Source organism: Triticum urartu, chromosome 3, assembly GCF_003073215.2.
Source record: "Triticum urartu cultivar G1812 chromosome 3, Tu2.1, whole genome shotgun sequence".
Taxonomy (NCBI): domain Eukaryota; kingdom Viridiplantae; phylum Streptophyta; class Magnoliopsida; order Poales; family Poaceae; genus Triticum; species Triticum urartu.
Genome location: NC_053024.1, coordinates 723680690 through 723699379, shown reverse-complemented (window position 1 = coordinate 723699379; position 18690 = coordinate 723680690). Strand labels below are relative to the sequence as shown.

Below are 18690 nucleotides of genomic sequence, written 5' to 3'. Positions count from 1 at the left end.
TTATCTGATTGAGTTTCTGCTGACAACACCATCAAATTATATTCACTGTCATCAGACTCGGCTGCTTCTGAGGAGCAAAATTATAGCATCTCCTGCATAATATGTAGCTGCACAGTAATGTTGCATTTATGGTCCTTGCGCCATTTTTCTCCACAGATAAAGCGCAGACCCTTACCCCTTTGGTATGCCTTCAGAGTAGCAAGCTTATATGCCACTTTGTTTGCCTCTCTTCTAATCAGCGTGGGCAGTTGTTGTGTGCATGAGAGGGAGCAGATAGAGGGGGGGGGGGGGGGGGGGGGGGGGGGGGGGGCACAATAAGAAGATGCGACTTGTAGAGAAGAGCAATGAAGAACATCATCGAGTGTCTCGTTGGGGCGTACATCGATCATTTGTCCTGGACACCAGGGAGGTGGGGTCATCGTCCATATATATATCATCCTCCTCCCATGGCTCCATATTCATTCATCATTCAGATTTTCAGAGTATAACCATCAATCGATCATCGCCGTCTCTGGCCAGCGTTTGGATGAGCTTGATCGTCTCCATGGATCGATCAATGTACCGTCAACTTATCAGCATCGTGAGATTGGGGGAAAATTTATATATATATATATATATATATCATCCTCCCATGGCTCCATATTCATTCATCATTCAGATTTTCAGAGTATAACCATCAATCGATCATCACTGTCTCTAGCCAGCGTTTGGATGAGCTTGATCGCCTCCATGGATCGATAAATGTACCGTCAACTTATCAGCATCGTGAGATTGGGGGAAAATTTATATGACTAGCTCAATCGAAGACTGTCTCCGGCGTGTGTCGAAGTAAGTATGCATCCTTTTACCTACCCCTAATTAAAGGGGGTGGACCAACTCTAAGCCAATCTCACAAGTTACTGATGATTGTCTATGTGCATCAATGAAGGAACCATGGACTGAAATGCAGTTGAAATCAAAGGAGGCTGACTATGTCTATACGCATACATGTACAGACTTGTAACGAAAACAAGTTACTTTACACCCTTAGTTGGTGGATGTGTTCAGGCATCAATGTTGGGTACGTAGGTTTGTAGGATTGAAGGTAGCAACTAGAAATCAAGCCCATACAATAGATATATCAGTCGAGTCAACCGCATGTAACCTTTAGTCCAAGGTTAGTGAACTACTGTTTAGATGTTTGGAAAAAGGACACTCCGGGATGGCCATATGCTAGTGAACCATCGTGGATTGTTTGAAGAAAAAGCTATCGGTCCCGCCAATCGGACTGTCGGGTCTAGTTGCGGGGGTATAGAGTTATGTCCATGTGTTCACAAAAGAATATGCAAATACAATATAATATTCATCATGGAATCGGGAAAATCCTGTCTTCAAAATACTCGAAACTATGAAATAAATCAGAAGGTTGTCATCATGGATGCAACGCTCTACACAGATATATAAAACCAGCTACCTAGGCTTGATTTACAAACTCCCTGAAGGGCTTTTCCAATTGTTTTATCACAACCTCCCATCCTGCATGGGTCGGGTGCATATCGTCCCAATAGAAAAATTTACTTGACTTGTCACACACAGTGTACAGAAGCTCCCCGGATGACTTGTTTTGCTGTCCGCAGTAACCCTTCGAATTCAAACTCTCGCAGCACGGCGATAGTTTGCGCTTGAATTGTTTGGACAACTCTGAGCCTTTACCTACATTAATGCATATGAAATTTAAAATGTTCAGATAAAGTATTTCAAGTACACAATCAAACCCATCTAATTAGATTAAGATAATTCTAAAATAATGAGACACTTTTGAATGAATGTAGATACATACCTGCTGCATGATCCACAATATTAGCGAATGCGGTGTACACGTCAATGATGTAGACATTCTTCTTTGATGTCATAACTTGTTTCAGATTATCGTTGTGGATAGATGCACCCAAGTTTCCAAAAATATCACACGTGGTGTAGTTGTTGGTTCGGGTGTGTGATGGCGTGCAACCGATAGGGTGCAAGTTATTGACAAGAACCTTTGTCACCTCAAGCTTCAACAATTGATCCACATTAGCTGCAATCTCTTTTGTCACCTTTTCAATATAAGCATTAATCTACATTGCATACATGAAAATTATACATTAGTAAGATTCACAAACGAATTAATTGTTCAAATTAGTGTATGCATATATACATTGTGCGTTGATATGATACTCACATCGTTGGGGCTACCTAGCCTAATGACGCCGGTGCCTGCATAGTCGTTGCCGGAGTAGGCCACGAGCGCTACGGAGCGACTCAGTTGATTCTCCGTGATGGTCCCGTCCTTGACCATCTTCTTGAAAGTGTCAACCTGCTTGGCGAGGGCAGGGACCTCGTGCGATGTACTGTCCAACACGCATGCACCACCGGTAGCAAAGGTCATGCCGGACGGGTCACAGGTTTTATCTGCCGTGCGGGCATGCGCTGGAGGGGCTTCCTCCAATCCCAGCATTGCTGCTGCAAGTTATCAATAAAACAACGAGTAGGGTTGATTGTGATGCACCATAGATTACAGCATAACATGAGATTACAATATAACAGAGTACCTTTTTAGGGTAATATAACATACTAGTACTTACCGATGAAATCCTACTGAATTTTGTAGTTTGAGAAGCGGCCGGACAGAGTATTCGGCCGTGGAAACCCATCGGCATCAACGTAGTTGGAGCCGTAGGGGTAGGCCCATTGCCGCGACATCTCAGTGACAGGGTTGGTCGGAGGGAGGTTCCCATTGTCGGCGAAGTCATCCCCAAACACAAAGAAGGTGTAGCTCAACGCCTTCTTCTAATGGCCGCCGGTAGGTGCAGGCCGGGCCTCCACACCATTGAGATTCAGAACGAGGAGGAGGATGAGGACGAGGCCGAGGGCGGCCGGAAGAAGCTTCATTGATCACGGGAGGGAGAGGGAGGCGCCAGGCCTTAGATTGGTTTGCTCCTCCTTTTCCCCACTATATATAGGGCCAAGGGAGAGGGGGAGGCGCAGCCCTTGCCCCTTCCTCCAAGGAAGGGTGCGGCCAAGGGTGGGGAGGAGTCCATCCTCCCCAAGGCACCTCGGAGGTGCCTTCCCCTTTTAGGACTCTCCTCTTTTCCCATCTCTTGGCGCATGGGCCTCTTGGGGCTGGTGCCCTTGGCCCATATAGGCCAAGGCACACCCCCTACAGCCCATGTGGCCCCCCGGGGCAGGTGGCCCCACCCGGTGGACCCCCGGGACCCTTCCGGTGGTCCCGGTACAATACCGGTGACCCCGAAACTTATCCCGATGGCCGAAATAGCACTTCCTATATATAATTCTTTACCTCCGGACCATTCCGGAACTCCTCGTGATGTCCGGGATCTCATCCGGGACTCCGAACAACATTCGGGTTACCGCATACTAATATCTCTACAACCCTAGCGTCACCGAACCTTAAGTGTGTAGACCCTACGGGTTCGGGAGACATGCAGACATGACCGAGACGTTCTCCGGTCAATAACCAACAGCGGGATCTGGATACCCATGATGGCTCCCACATGTTCCACGATGATCTCATCGGATGAACCACGATGTCAAGGACTTAATCAATCCCGTATACAATTCCCTTTGTCTAGCGGTATGTTACTTGCCCGAGATTCATCGTCGGTATCCCTATACCTTGTTCAATCTCGTTACCGGCAAGTCTCTTTACTCGTTCCGTAACACATCATCCCGTGATCAACTCCTTGGTCACATTGCGCATATGATGATGTCCTACCGAGTGGGCCCAGAGATACCTCTCCGCTTACACGGAGTGACAAATCCCAGTCTCGATTCGTGCCAACCCAACAGACACTTTCGGAGATACCTGTAATGCACCTTTATAGTCACCCAGTTACGTTGTGACGTTTGATACACCCAAAGCATTCCTACGGTATCCGGGAGTTGCACAATCTCATGGTCTAAGGAAATGATACTTGACATTAGAAAAGCTTTAGCATACGAACTACACGATCTAGTGCTAGCTTAGGATTGGGTCTTGTCCATCACATCATTCTCCTAATGATGTGATCCCATTATCAACGACATCCAATGTCCATGGTCAGGAAACCGTAACCATCTATTGATCAACGAGCTAGTCAACTAGAGGCTTACTAGGGACATGGTGTTGTCTATGTATCCACACATGTATCTGAGTTTCCTATCAATACAATTATAGCATGGATAATAAACGATTATCATGAACAAGGAAATATAATAATAACCAATTTATTATTGCCTCTAGGGCATATTTCCAACAGTCTCCCACTTGCACTAGAGTCAATAATCTAGTTCACATCGCCATGTGATTAACATTCACAGGTCACATCGCCATGTGACTAACACCCAAGAGTTTACTAGAGTCAGTAGTCTAGTTCACATCACTATGTGATTAACACTCAATGAGTTCTAGGTTTGATCATGTTGCTTGTAAGAGAGGTTTTAGTCAACGGGTCTGAACCTTTCAGATCCGTGTGTGCTTTACAAATCTCTATGTCATCTCCTAGATGTAGCTACCACGTTCTATTTGGAGCTATTCCAAATAACTGTTCTACTTGGAGCTATTCTAAATTGTTGCTCCATTATATGTATCCGGTATCTCTACTTAGAGCTATCCGGATAGGTGTTAAGCTTGCATCGACGTAACCCTTTACGACGAACTCTTTTACCACCTCCATAATCGAGAAAATTCCTTAGTCCACTAGTTACTAAGGATAACTTGACCACTGTCCTGTGATCCATTCTTGGATCACTCTTGTACCCCTTGACTGACTCATGGCAAGGCACACTTCAGGTGCGGTACACAGCATAGCATACTGTAGAGCCTATGTCTTAAGCATAGGGGACGACCTTCGTCCTTTCTCTCTATTCTGCCGTGGTCGAGCTTTAAGTCTTAACTTCATACCTTACAACTCAGGCAAGAACTCCTTCTTTGACTGATCCATCTTGAACACCTTCAAGATCATGTCAAGGTATGTGCTCATTTGAAAGTACTTTTAAGCGTTTTGATCTATCCTTATAGATCTTGATGCTCAATGTTCAAGTAGCTTAATCCAGGCTTTCCATTGAAAACACTTTCCAAATAACCCTATATGCTTTCCAGAAATTCTACGTCATTTCTGATCAACAATATGTCAACATATACTTATCAGAAATTCTATAGTGCTCCCACTCACTTCTTTGGAAATACAAGTTTCTCATAAACTTTATATAAATCCAAAACCTTTGATCATCTCATCAAAGCGTACATTCCAACTCCGAGATGCTTACTCCAGTCCTCAGAAGGATTGCTGGAGCTTTGCATACTTATTAGCATATTTCAGGATTGACAAAACCTTCCGGTTGTATCACATACAACCTTTCCTCAAGAAACGTCGAGGAAACAATGTTTTGACATCCTATCTGCAAGATTTCATAAATAATGCAGTAATTGCTAATATAATTCCAACAGACTCTTAGCATCGCTACGAGTGAGAAAGTCTCATCGTAGTCAACTCCTTGAACTTGTCGGAAAACATCTTAACGACAAGTCGAGCTTTCTTAATGGTGACATTTACCATCATTGTCCGTCTTCCTTTTAAAATCCATCTGTACTCAACAGCCTTACGACCATCAAGTAGTTCTTCCAAAGTCTACACTTTGTTTTCATATATGGATCCTCTCTCGGATTATATGGCCTCGAGCCATTTATCGGAATCCGGGCCCACCATCACTTCTCCATAGCTCGTAGGTTCATTGTTGTCTAGGAACATGACTTCCAAGACAGGACTACGTACCACTCTGAAGTAGTACGCATCCTTGTCATCCCACGAGGTTTGTTAGTGACTTGATCTGAAGTTTCATGATCACTATCATAAGCTTCCACTTCAATTGGTGTAGTTGCCACAGGAACAACTTCCTGTGCCCTGCCACACACTAGTTGAAGAGACGGTTCAATAACCTCATCAAGTCTCCACCACCCTCCCACTCAATTATTTCGAAAGAAACTTTTCCTCGAGAAAGGACCCGATTCTAGAAACAATCCCTTATTGCTTTAGGATCTGAGACAGGAGGTATACCCAACTGTTTTGGGTGTCCTATGAAGATGCATTTATCCGCTATGGGTTCGAGCTTATCAACCTGAAACTTTTTCACATAAGCGTCGCAGCCCCAAACTTTTAAGAAATGACAGCTTAGGTTTCTCTAAACCATAGTTCATACGGTGTCATCTCATCGGAATTACGTGGTGCCCTATTTAAAGTGAATGTGGTTGTCTTTAATGCCTAACCCATAAACTATTGTGGTAATTTGATAAGAGACATCATGGTATGCATCATATCCAATAGGGTGCAGTTATGATGTTCGGACACACCATCACACTATGGTGTTCTAGGCTGTATCAGTTGTGAAACAATTTCCACAATGTCTTAATTCTGTGCCAAACTCGTAATTCAGATATTCATCTCTATGATCATATCATAGATATTTTTATCCTCTTATCACGACGATCTTTCAACTTCACCCTGAAATTACTTGAACCTTTCAATAATTCAGACTCGTGATTCATCAAGTAAATGTACTCAACATCTACTCAAATCATCTGTGAAGAAAGAACATAACGATATCCACTACATGCCTCAGCACTCATTGGACTGCACACATCAAAATGTATTACTTCCAATAATTTGCTTTCTAGTTCCATTTTACTGAAAAAGAGGCTTTCAGTCATCTTGCCCATGTGGTATGATTTGCATGTCTCAAGTGATTCAAAATCAAGTGAGTTCAAACGGTCCATTTGCATGGAGTTTCTTCATGCATACACACCAATAGACATGGTTCGCATGTCTCAAACTTTTCAAAAATGAGTGAGTCCAAAGATCCATCAACATGGAGCTTCTTCATGCGTTTTATACCGATATGACTTACGTGGCTGTGCCACAAGTAGGTGGTACTATCATTACTATCTTTTGGCATGAACATGTGTATCACTACGATCGAGATTCAATAAACCATTCATTTTAGGTGTAAGACCATTGAAGGTATTATTCAAATAAACAGAGTAACCATTATTCTCCTTAAATGAATAACCGTATTGCGATAGACATAATCCAATCATGTCTATGCTCAACACAAACACCAATCTCGATGCTAGAAGGAGCGTACGATATTTGATTATATCAACATTGGAAACACTTCCAACACATATCATCAGCTCATCTTTAGCTAGTCTCCGTTTATTCCGTAGCTTTTATTTCGAGTTACTAACACTTAGCAACCGAACCGGTATCTAATACCCTGGTGCTACTAGGAGTACTAGTAAAGTACACATCAACACAATGTATATCCAATATACTTCTATCGACCTTGCCAGCCTTCTAATCTACCAAGTATCTAGGGTAATTCTGCTCCAGTGGCTGTTCCCTTTATTACAGAAGCACTTTGTCTCGGGTTTGGGTTCAACCTTGGGTTTCTTCACTAGAGCAGTAGCTGAATTGCCGTTTTATGAAGTATCCCTTCGTGCCCTTGCCCTTCTTGAAACTAGTGGTTTCACCAACCATCAACAATTGATGCTCCTTGTTGATTTCTACTTTTGTGGTGTCAAACATCACGAACATCTCAAGGATCATCATACATGTCCCCGATATATTATAGTTCATCACGAAGCTCTAGCAGCTTGGTGGTAATGACTTCGGAGAAACATCACTATCTTATCTGTAAGATCAACTCCCAGTCGATTCAAATGATTGTTGTACTCAGACAATCTGAGCACAAGCTCAACAATTGAGCTTTTCTCCCTTAGTTTGCAGGTTAAGAAAATCGTCGGAGGTCTTATACCTCTTGACGTGGGCACGAGCCTGAAATTCCAATTTCAGCCCTCAAAACATCTCATATGTTTCGTGACGTTTCAAAAACGTCTTTGGTGCCTCAACTCTAAACCGTTTAACTGAACTATCACGTAGTTATCAAAATGTGTATGTCAGATGTTCGCAACATCCACAGACAACGTTCGAGGTTCAGCACACCGAGCGGTGCATTAAGGACATAAGCCTTCTAAGAAGCAATGAGGACAATCCTCAGTTTACGGACCTAGTCCGCATAATTGCTACTATCAACTTTTAACTAATTTTTCTCTAGGAACATATCTAAACAGTAGAACTAAAGCGCGAGCTACGACATAAATTGCAAAATCCTTTTGACTATGTTCAGGATAATTAAGTTCATCTTATGAACTCCCACTTAGATAGACATCCCTCTAGTCATCTAAGTGATTGCATGATCCGAGTGAACTAGGCCGTGTCCGATCATCACGTGAGACGAACTAGTCAACGTCGGTGAACATCTTCATGTTGATCGTATCTTCTATACGACTCATGCTCGACCTTTCGGTCTTCTGTGTTCCGAGGCCATGTCTGTACATGCTAGGCTCGTCAAGTTAACCCTAAGTGTTTTTGCTATGTTCCGAGGCCATGTCTGTACATGCTAGGCTCGTCAACACCCGTTGTATGTGAACGTAAGGATCTATCACACCCGATCATCACGGCGTGCTTCGAAACGACGAACTGTAGCAACGGTGCACAGTTAGGGGAGAACACTTCTTGAAATTTTAATGAGGGATCATCTTATTTACTACCGTCGTTCTAAGCAAATAAGATGTATAAACATGATAAACATCACATGCAATCAAATAGTAGTGACATGATATGGCCAATATCATATAGCTCCTTTGATCTCCATCTTGGGGCTCCATGATCATCTCGTCACCGGCATGACACCATGATCTCCATCATCATGATCTCCATCATCGTGTCTTCATGAAGTTGTCTTGTCATCTATTACTTCTACTACTACAGCTGACGGTTAGCAATAAAGTAAAGTAATTACATGACGTTTATGTTGACACGCAGGTCATAAATAAATAAAGACAACTCCTATGGCTCCTGCCGGTTGTCATACTCATCGACATGCAAGTCGTGATTCTTATTACAAGAACATGATCAATCTCATACATCACATATATCATTCATCACATCCTTTTGGCCATATCACATCACATAGCATACCCTGCAAAAACAAGTTAGACGTCCTCTAATTGTTGTTTGCATGTTTTACGTGGCTGCTATGGGTTTCTAGCAAGAACGTTTCTTACCTACGCAAAACCACAACGTGATAGGCCAATTGCTATTTACCCTTCATAAGGACCCTGTTCATCGAATCCGATCCGACTAAAGTGGGAGAGACAGACACCCGCCAGCCACCTTATGCAACTAGTGCATGTTTGTCGGTGGAACCGGTCTCACGTAAGAGTACGTGTAAGTTTGGTCCGGGCCGCTTCATCCCACGATGCCGCCGAATCAAGATAAGACTAGTAACGGCAAGCATATTGAACAAAATCAACGCCCACAACTACTTTGTGTTCTACTCGTGCATAGAAACTACGCATAGACCTAGCTCATGATGCCACTGTTGGGTAACGTAGCAGAAATTCAAAATTTTCCTACGTATCACCAAGATCTATCTATGGAGAAACCAGCAACGAGGGGAAAGAGAGTGCATCTACATACCCTTGTAGATCGCTAAGCGGAAGCATTCAAGTGAACAGGGTTGATGAAGTCGTACTCGTCGTGATTCCAATCACCGATGATCCTAGTGCCGAACGGACGGCACCTCCGCGTTCAACACACGTACGGAACGGAGACGTCTCCCATGCCTTGATCCAGCAAGGAGGAGGGAGAGGTTGATGGAGATCCAGCAGCACGACGGCGTGGTGGAAGTAGCGGGATTCCAACAGGGCTTCGCTAAGCGCTGCGGGAGGAGGAAGATGTGTCACGGGAGGGAGAGGGAGGCGCCAGGCCTTAGATTGGTTTGCTCCTCCTTTTCCCCACTATATATAGGGCCAAGGGAGAGGGGGAGGCGCAGCCCTTGCCCCTTCCTCCAAGGAAGGGTGCGGCCAAGGGTGGGGAGGAGTCCATCCTCGGAGGTGCCTTCCCCCTTTAGGACTCTCTCCTTTTTCTCTACTCTTGGCGCATGGGCCTCTTGGGGCTGGTGCCCTTGGCCCATATAGGCCAAGGCACACCCCCTACAGCCCATGTGGCCCCCCGGGGCAGGTGGCCCCACCCGGTGGACCCCCGGGACCCTTCCGGTGGTCCCGGTACAATACCGGTGACCCCGAAACTTGTCCCGATGGCCGAAATAGCACTTCCTATATATAATTCTTTACCTCCGGACCATTCCAGAACTCCTCGTGATGTCCGGGATCTCATCCGGGACTCCGAACAACATTCGGGTTACCGCATACTAATATCTCTACAACCCTAGCGTCACCGAACCTTAAGTGTGTAGACCCTACGGGTTCGGGAGACATGCAGACATGATCGAGACGTTCTCCGGTCAATAACCAACAGCGGGATCTGGATACCCATGTTGGCTCCCACATGTTCCACGATGATCTCATCGGACGAACCACGATGTCAAGGACTTAATCAATCCCGTATACAATTCCCTTTGTCTAGCGGTATTGTACTTGCCCGAGATTCGATCGTCGGTATCCCTATACCTTGTTCAATCTCGTTACCGGCAAGTCTCTTTACTCGTTCCGTAACACATCATCCCGTGATCAACTCTTTGGTCACATTGCGCATATGATGATGTCCTACCGAGTGGGCCCAGAGATACCTCTCCGTTTACACGGAGTGACAAATCCCAGTCTCGATTCGTGCCAACCCAACAGACACTTTCGGAGATACCTGTAATGCACCTTTATAGTCACCCAGTTACGTTGTGACGTTTGATACACCCAAAGCATTCCTACGGTATCCGGGAGTTGCACAATCTCATGGTCTAAGGAAATGATACTTGACATTAGAAAAGCTTTAGCATACGAACTACACGATCTAGTGCTAGGCTTAGGATTGGGTCTTGTCCATCACATCATTCTCCTAATGATGTGATCCCGTTATCAACGACATCCAATGTCCATGGTTAGGAAACCGTAACCATCTATTGATCAACGAGCTAGTCAACTAGAGGCTTACTAGGGACATGGTGTTGTCTATGTATCCACACATGTATCTGAGTTTCCTATCAATACAATTCTAGCATGGATAATAAACGATTATCACGAACAAGAAATATAATAATAACCAATTTATTATTGCCTCTAGGGCATATTTCCAACAGGGGCTACCTAGCCTAATGACGCTGGTGCCTGCATAGTCGTTGCCGGAGTAGGCCACGAGCGCTACGGAGCGACTCAGTTGATTCTCCGTGATGGTCCCGTCCTTGACCATCTTCTTGAAAGTGTCAACCTGCTTGGCGAGGGCAGGGACCTCGTGCGATGTACTGTCCAACACGCATGCACCACCGGTAGCAAAGGTCATGCCGGACGGGTCACAGGTTTTATCTGCCGTGCGGGCATGCGCTGGAGGGGCTTCCTCCAATCCCAGCATTGCTGCTGCAAGTTATCAATAAAACAACGAGTAGGGTTGATTGTGATGCACCATAGATTACATCATAACATGAGATTACAATATAACAGAGTACCTTTTTAGGGTAATATAACATACTAGTACTTACCGATGAAATCCTACTGAATTTTGTAGTTTGAGAAGCGGCCGGACAGAGTATTCGGCCGTGGAAACCCATCGGCATCAACGTAGTTGGAGCCGTAGGGGTAGGCCCATTGCCGCGACATCTCAGTGACAGGGTTGGTCGGAGGGAGGTTCCCATTGTCGGCGAAGTCATCCCCAAACACAAAGAAGGTGTAGCTCGACGCCTTCTTCTGATGGCCGCCGGTAGGCGCAGGCCGGGCCTCCACACCATTGAGATTCAGAACGAGGAGGAGGATGAGGACGAGGCCGAGGGCGGCCGGAAGAAGCTTCATTGATCCCGGCGGCGTGGTGGCGGATCGTTCTACTACCACTGGCCCGAGGATCACGATCACCCAGCCGGCCGCTACTCTTTCGCCAACGAAAAACCAGGAACGCAAAGCGCTTGTCTGCCATGCTCGTACACCATGGCCTGCTGCCTCTCCCTTGTCAATATATGGAAGTTGGAACCACGGACCAGCAAAACAAGTCGAAGTCGGGCTAGCGACCTCTACCGGAGTCGGAGCCGTAGCACAGTCGGACACGGATTGACGAATACGAGTATATATACGACTCGTGGACGGTACGTCGTTCGCTGTTCGTCTCGCGAGGCCTGCGCATCCTCTGCATGCCCTCCTCCCCGCTGCGCACCGCCGTCAGCTCGTCGGCCGCGCTGCCGGTTGTCCTCGCCCCTCCGCCGGACTGTATTTTCTCCAGTTTTGCTATGGGAGTACCTAGAACTCATCTAGATGAGATATAATTTGGTCTCATTCACTTGAAAAACAAGAACATATACCATCCACGTCAGCACACACACATCTTATAGCATCTTATAGCATCACATCCAATGACTATAAAAGATGAATGATACCAAATTATATCTCATCTAGATGAGTTCTAGCAAAACTGTTTTGCTATTAACCTCCGCCCCAGTTGGACTGTTGGAGCCGTCGGCGCGTTACCTTCTGCTCTGTCTGAGGCTTTGTAGCAGCTCAACGTTGGCGGTTGTCACATTCTCAGTAACTTATAGTACTTTAATGGTCTAACCGTAGAACAAGTACGTATTTAACCAGTCATACTTAATGGGAAGATGCTCATAAGAAGCTGTATTTCTCATGAGGACTTGTTGGTACTGACAAGTAATAAGCATAATTTTCCTCTTACAAAGTAGAACCAAGAACATTTGAATTTAGATCACAAGAACATAATTGTGGGGAATTGGCTTAAAATGGTGTCAAGTCACGAGACTGAATTCCTCTTACATTTCCTCATCTTCCATACATATGTTCCGGAAATGCTAGAATAAGTTCTGAGAATAAGTATGAAACTGAACATGTAGTGCATGAGAGGCTGTGATAGTCGTCTTCATTAGTTCTGGGCTTCAACAGGACCTGATGCTGAGCTCCCTGATGAAGTGGACGAGCCGCTCCAACTCGGACGACGACGACCCCACCTCCGCGACATCCAGCCTCAACTGCTGCACCATAGCTTACCGAAAAAGGCTTTCGCCCCGCTTTATAAATAAAGCAAACCGCCAAGAGCACACATACACAAACTAGTTCAGCACACACACATACACCCAAGTCACATAACGAGGAGTACAAAGGTTCTGCTGAGGACACAGCTCAACAAGCCCAGAATAAACAAAAAAATGAGGGCACAGCTGCACCATAGCTTGGGCCACGCCCCTCTGATCTCGTCGAACTCCATGGCCTCCCTCGTCGTCCTCTCAACGACGCCTCTGTCGCAGACGTCCTTCATGTCCAGCCCCGTCCTCCACACGACGCCCACAAAGCGGCTGTTGATCTGCTGGTCAGAAATTAAAGGGCCGGCACACCATTGGCACGCCTTCCATGGCGCACTCCTCCAGCGTCGAGTTCCATCCGGCATGTGTCAGGAAGCAGCCCACCACCCGGTGCCGCAGCACGTCCCGCTGAGGAGCCCACTCGACGGCTCGTGCCTTGCCACCCTCCACCGCCGGCCCCGACAGCTTCTCGGAGGAGCGCGGAGCTCGTCATCTGGACCATGTCCGGCCAGAGCGCCAAGAGGAAGGCGTACCCAGTAGCACCAGGCCGGAGAGGAACTCGGAACTGCTCGTGTGTGATCATCGCGCGGCTCCCCAGGCTCACGTACACGACGGACCAGTCCTCGTGGCTGTCCAGCCACACCATGCACCCGTCGTCCTCTCTCCACAGGCTTGGGCTTGCGGCGAACCTTGACCTGGCGTGCAGCGGGCCTATGGCAAACATGTTGCTTGTGCGCGACGCAATGTGGGCGAGCGCTGGCTGCTCCATGGACGCAGTGGTGTTGAGTATGAGCGCACAAGCTTTGCTGGAGCGAGCGGTGACCTCGGCGAGCTTGAGCACCCAGGGGTCTGTGTCGCCTTGTTCAGCTAGCGCAGTAGTACCCGGGGTAGATCTCAGCGCCGGAGGAAGCCCTCCATCCCCGGAACGCCGCACACCGGGTCGTCCGCAGGGAAGGGGCTCTCGCCGAGCTTGGGCATGGACAGGAGCGCCAGCCGCCAGGTAGCTGCAGGCGCTGTGCGTGGCAAAGGCGAGCGTCGGGATGCCGAGCTCCTTGGCGACGTCGATGGCGAACGTCACGGTGCCATCAGCAACAGCGCATGTCACCGGCGCGTCGGCGGACAAGAGCAGGGCACAATATGCGGCACTGCTGGTCATCCGCATGGACTCCAGAAGCTCTAAGAAGCTGCGAGGGTGGTTGTCGGGGAGGCCGGCCGTCAGGGATGGAAAGCAAGCGTAGGCGCGGCGGCAAAGGCGTCTGAGCAAGACAGCGGAGATTGTGCTCGATGTGGAGGAAAGTGACCTGGACGCCGGCATCGACAAGGGCGGTGGCGAAATGGAGCATGGGGTTGGTGTGTGCATCTGAAGAGTTTTTCTTCAATTTCTTGAGCTTCCGGGGCTTTGAGCTGCAAGGGTGGTTTGTTTGCACACACATGACCTTGGATGTACTTTTCTCCACAGGTGTAACAGAGGCCGTTTGCATGTCTGAACTCCTTGAGTTGCTTTGCTCGCCACAGATCTCCTGTTGCAAACAGAGGGCGAGTATAATTTTCCTAGCGAGGTGCTATAAATTTGCTCTAACCCAGCTGTTTCTGAATCTTAGGGTTCTGCATCTTCTGACGCTCCAACACAACCTCCTGCACATGCACAAGAGCATATTCAGCCGCTAGTACCATAGGCTGGGGTAACTGAATTTCAACAGCCGCTCGAATTTCCTCTTTCAGGCCCAACACAAACATTGTTTCACCGATGTCTGCATCATACAACCGGACTTGATAGACGAGCTGATTGAACATGGTGCGATACTGGTGTACTGAATCATCTTGTTTCAATAACAGTAATTCCATCAAACAGTTGTGGTGCACATTCACATCGAATTCCCGCAGTATCGCTCTGATAGAGCTAGAAGTAGACCTAGCAGTTGTCCAGCCACATGCGGACCCGTCGCCGCCGAAGCACGCGGGGAAACTCCATCTTCGGCATCCACGGCCGCTTGAAGCTCTGCTCATCAGGAGGACGCAGAGATTGCGCCACCCTCCCTGGATCAAACGGTCAATGAAGCTGCAGAGGTGCCTGAACAGTAGACGCGGCAGTCGGGGACGCTGCAAAACACCCTGGTTGCGCCAGCCGGTCCAGATCCGCGTCCTGAGTGCTGTGAGACTCCTTGATCGCGCGCGCCACATGAACTTACTCCTGATGGATTTCTCCGTTGGAAGTGACCGAGAGATCCCCCTTGGCTTCAACTTGATCCAGGCGTTGTACTTGCTCGGAAAACTTGACGTCGAGTCTGTCGAGCCGCGCGATGATCTTGTTGATGTGCGACACCTGCTCACCGATCCCCTTGTGGGATGCCAGCCCATGCAGCACACGCGCCTCGGACGTTGCCATGACCTCCACCAAATGCCTAGTCTGCGCGCTTGGCTTGAACGGAGCTGTCGTTACCCTCTCTGAACCAGAACAACGCTGATCTTGGATTTACAGGCGGCTATCGAAGCAGCCGCGCAACTGATCGGTCGATGTTACAATCCAATCTCCACCGCTTGCCTGCTCTGTTCCCGGCCGTCTCGCCTGTTGGAGTAGGGGCGATGACATCAACGGCCGTGGGCACCGAATGCCCGACCCTCAACTCCATCGCGCGACCCATCACCATAACGATGAGCTTGTCGAGTTCTCTCTAGTGCTTTTCGTGCGCCTCATCCGACGCCACGGAGAGCGTCTCATGGATGGATGACCTTGGCTTCTGGCGTGAGGCTGGCTCTCCATCAGCTCATGTCTATGGTGCGCCACCTCCGCCGACAGTGTATCGTGGGGGCAGGAAGGATCTAGACTGAGGTCCGGCGAGGATCAATGGCTCTATACACCAATTGTTAGGAGCATAGTGGGATCAAGGAATCGGCGCGGCTATGTTGTAATTGAAATGCACTCCTCACGCCTTTATTAGATGTGCGGTTACATGTAAGATACAGGTAAACTATAATCTGACGGCTCTCAGCCGCTTACCAGTTCGCCCAATGAAAATGCACACGACACCCCTCTTTTATAGCTAGACGCCGCGACTTTGTGCCGTGGTGGCTGACAGGTGGGTCTGGGATGGCAGCCTCTTCTACATCTTGGTTGTCAGTAGAAGTGCCTACATCATCAGATAGTACTTTTCGCATCTGGATTCACATCCTATCAGCATTCAAATTCACTGTTTGTCGTTCAAACCACGATATCAATCTTCACCATCCTACTCGGAGGCCTGCATGGGCTCACCCCTTTGTTAAACATGATGGACTGGCACGTACCGGAGCCCAATCATTTTCAAAGCATGTGCGTGTGCCCTATCTCGCTCTTTGCGAGATAGTAGCTCCTCTAGCCTATGGCGCCCCTGCTACCAGGTCGGTCCAATAACACGTGTTCCGTGGGTTCAGTGGGAGTGGTTTTAGGACCCTTATGGATCGGTTTTGGAAGCTTCTGTGTTTTTTCTTCTTATTTTTCTTTGTGTTTTCCCATTGGTTTTTGTCAGGTTTATTATTATTATTATTGGTAATTAATTTTTTGTTTGTTCTTTTTTTATATATTTTTGCATTTTTGTTTTTTTGTTTTCTTCAATTTTCAGTGACATGTTGAATTTTTTCAATACACTTTGAACAATTATTATATACATGTTAAATATTTTCAGATAATGTTAAACAATGTTTTATGTACACTATGAAGATTTATTAGAAATACAAGTTAAAAATTATAAAATGCAGAACAGAATTTTTATAATACATAGTAAATAATTTTGAAAAATCGTTAAAAAAATTAAAAAATTTCATGAACATTTTTTGTAAAACATGCGAATATTTCTGAACTATTTATAAACCATATTTTACATGGAAGAAACATTTTTAATATGTTATGAACCATTTTTTAATGCTTGACCAATTTTTTACATATTCTGAACATTTTTTAAATATCACTAAACATAGGTTTAAACAGGTGATAATTTTTTAGATGTCCCTAATTTTTTTTGAATTATATGAATGTTTTAAAAATGCCATGAACATAGTTTAAACGTGTCAATATTTGCCCGGATAAGATTTTATATTACATGAACATTTTTAATGCAATGTGAACTTTTTAAAACTCAAGTAAAGGAATTTTAGAAAATTAGTTCACTTAATGTTTAACCCGCTTCAGGCGAGAGTGTCTAATGTTAATCTCTTTGTCCGTGTTGACGAGGTAGAGGTCGTTTTGATCATGTCAGGGTGTCTAATAGGTCATCCCATTAGACAGTCTGCATTACTGGGGTGGCGGTCGTTTTGATAATATCAAATTCTTCTCCTCGTCCTTTTCTCTAGACAACAATCAGATCTGTAGATGGTGGTCACCAACGTCTTCTCGCATAACCTAACCCCATATTCGAAGTTTTAATGGATCCGGCAGTGATGAGGAGGAAGATTATCTTGTTAGAATATGCACAAGCATGCGTATCTATATCTATACCCACTAATAAAGAGAATCAATATTCTTGGCCCGTCATGAAATTTTACGAAAAATCCCCTCAACCTTGCCATTTTTCAGCATGTCCCTCTCTCGGTTTCCCGTCTCGCACACAGCTATGGGCCGGACCCTTCACGTTGTATGTTATGGCCCAACTACCTCTAGGAGGAGGGGAAAAGAGCTGCATGAAATGGGGATCGAACTTGCGACCGTTTGCGCAGGCCATGAGGTAGTAGCTAGCTAAGATATGTTATGCTTATGTCAAAATAATGGTTCACTTGTTAAATAGTCTCACATCGCCCTCCTACATCCATTCAAATCACTTAATATACGTGTGTGAAGCTTCACGTACCAAGTTGGCTACTGAATGTTAGGTGCATGGGCGAAGTGGTTAGAGAACATATACATACCACAGCTGTTGTGCACTTTAAAGAAGGACCCCAGAGAGACCCGATTAAACTGGTCACGTGAACCGGATTCCTGCATGTCGCACGCAGCCACGTGTTTTCTTTGACAAAGCAACGTGATTGCACTATAATTCTTCCTAAATTTAAATGCACGCTACTTTTCTCACCCGTTGCAATGCACGAGCATATATGCTAGTTTTTTTCTTTTGAGAATTAGGCATATGTGCTAGTCGTATATTAATAGAAGAGAGGGTAAATAAGCCCATCCATGGTTTTGCACTCTCGGCCCGAGGGCCAAACACATCCACGGACTACTCCCTACGTCCCCGCCTATACAACACTACAAAGAAAGATGGTAAATCTCCACGCAAGAGCCCCCGCCATGTGCCAAGCTTTGCCTTCCTCAAGTATTCGGCTAAGAACTACTGCCACTGATGGATAAGTGTTATTAAAGACAATGGCATTCTGTTTCCATATCTCAGAAGACCAAAATGTTGAGGGTATTGAAATCCTTCCGGAGATTTGGTAGTGTCCCGTGGGGTGTGCACCAAGGGAGTAGCAAATCATTGGTAGTTGGTGTCCAATCCACCTGCCTCCATGTCGACAAAACCGCTTGCCAGATAGAGCGGGCAAACACACAAGCCAGCAAGATGTGCTCGATGCTCTCCTCTCTCTGGTCGCGCAGAGGGCATGTTGTCTGATGCAGCAGAC

The 18690-nt window shown here is 46.4% G+C and overlaps 3 pseudogenes; all 3 read right to left on the bottom strand.

Moving 5' to 3' along the window:
* Positions 1 to 1453: 1453 nt before the first annotated feature.
* Positions 1454 to 2910, bottom strand: LOC125549439 (annotated as a pseudogene).
* Positions 2911 to 5222: 2312 nt separating this feature from the next.
* Positions 5223 to 11875, bottom strand: LOC125547323 (annotated as a pseudogene).
* A 1085-nt stretch (positions 11876 to 12960) lies between these two features.
* LOC125547322 lies at positions 12961 to 14585 on the bottom strand (annotated as a pseudogene).
* Positions 14586 to 18690: the final 4105 nt, after the last annotated feature.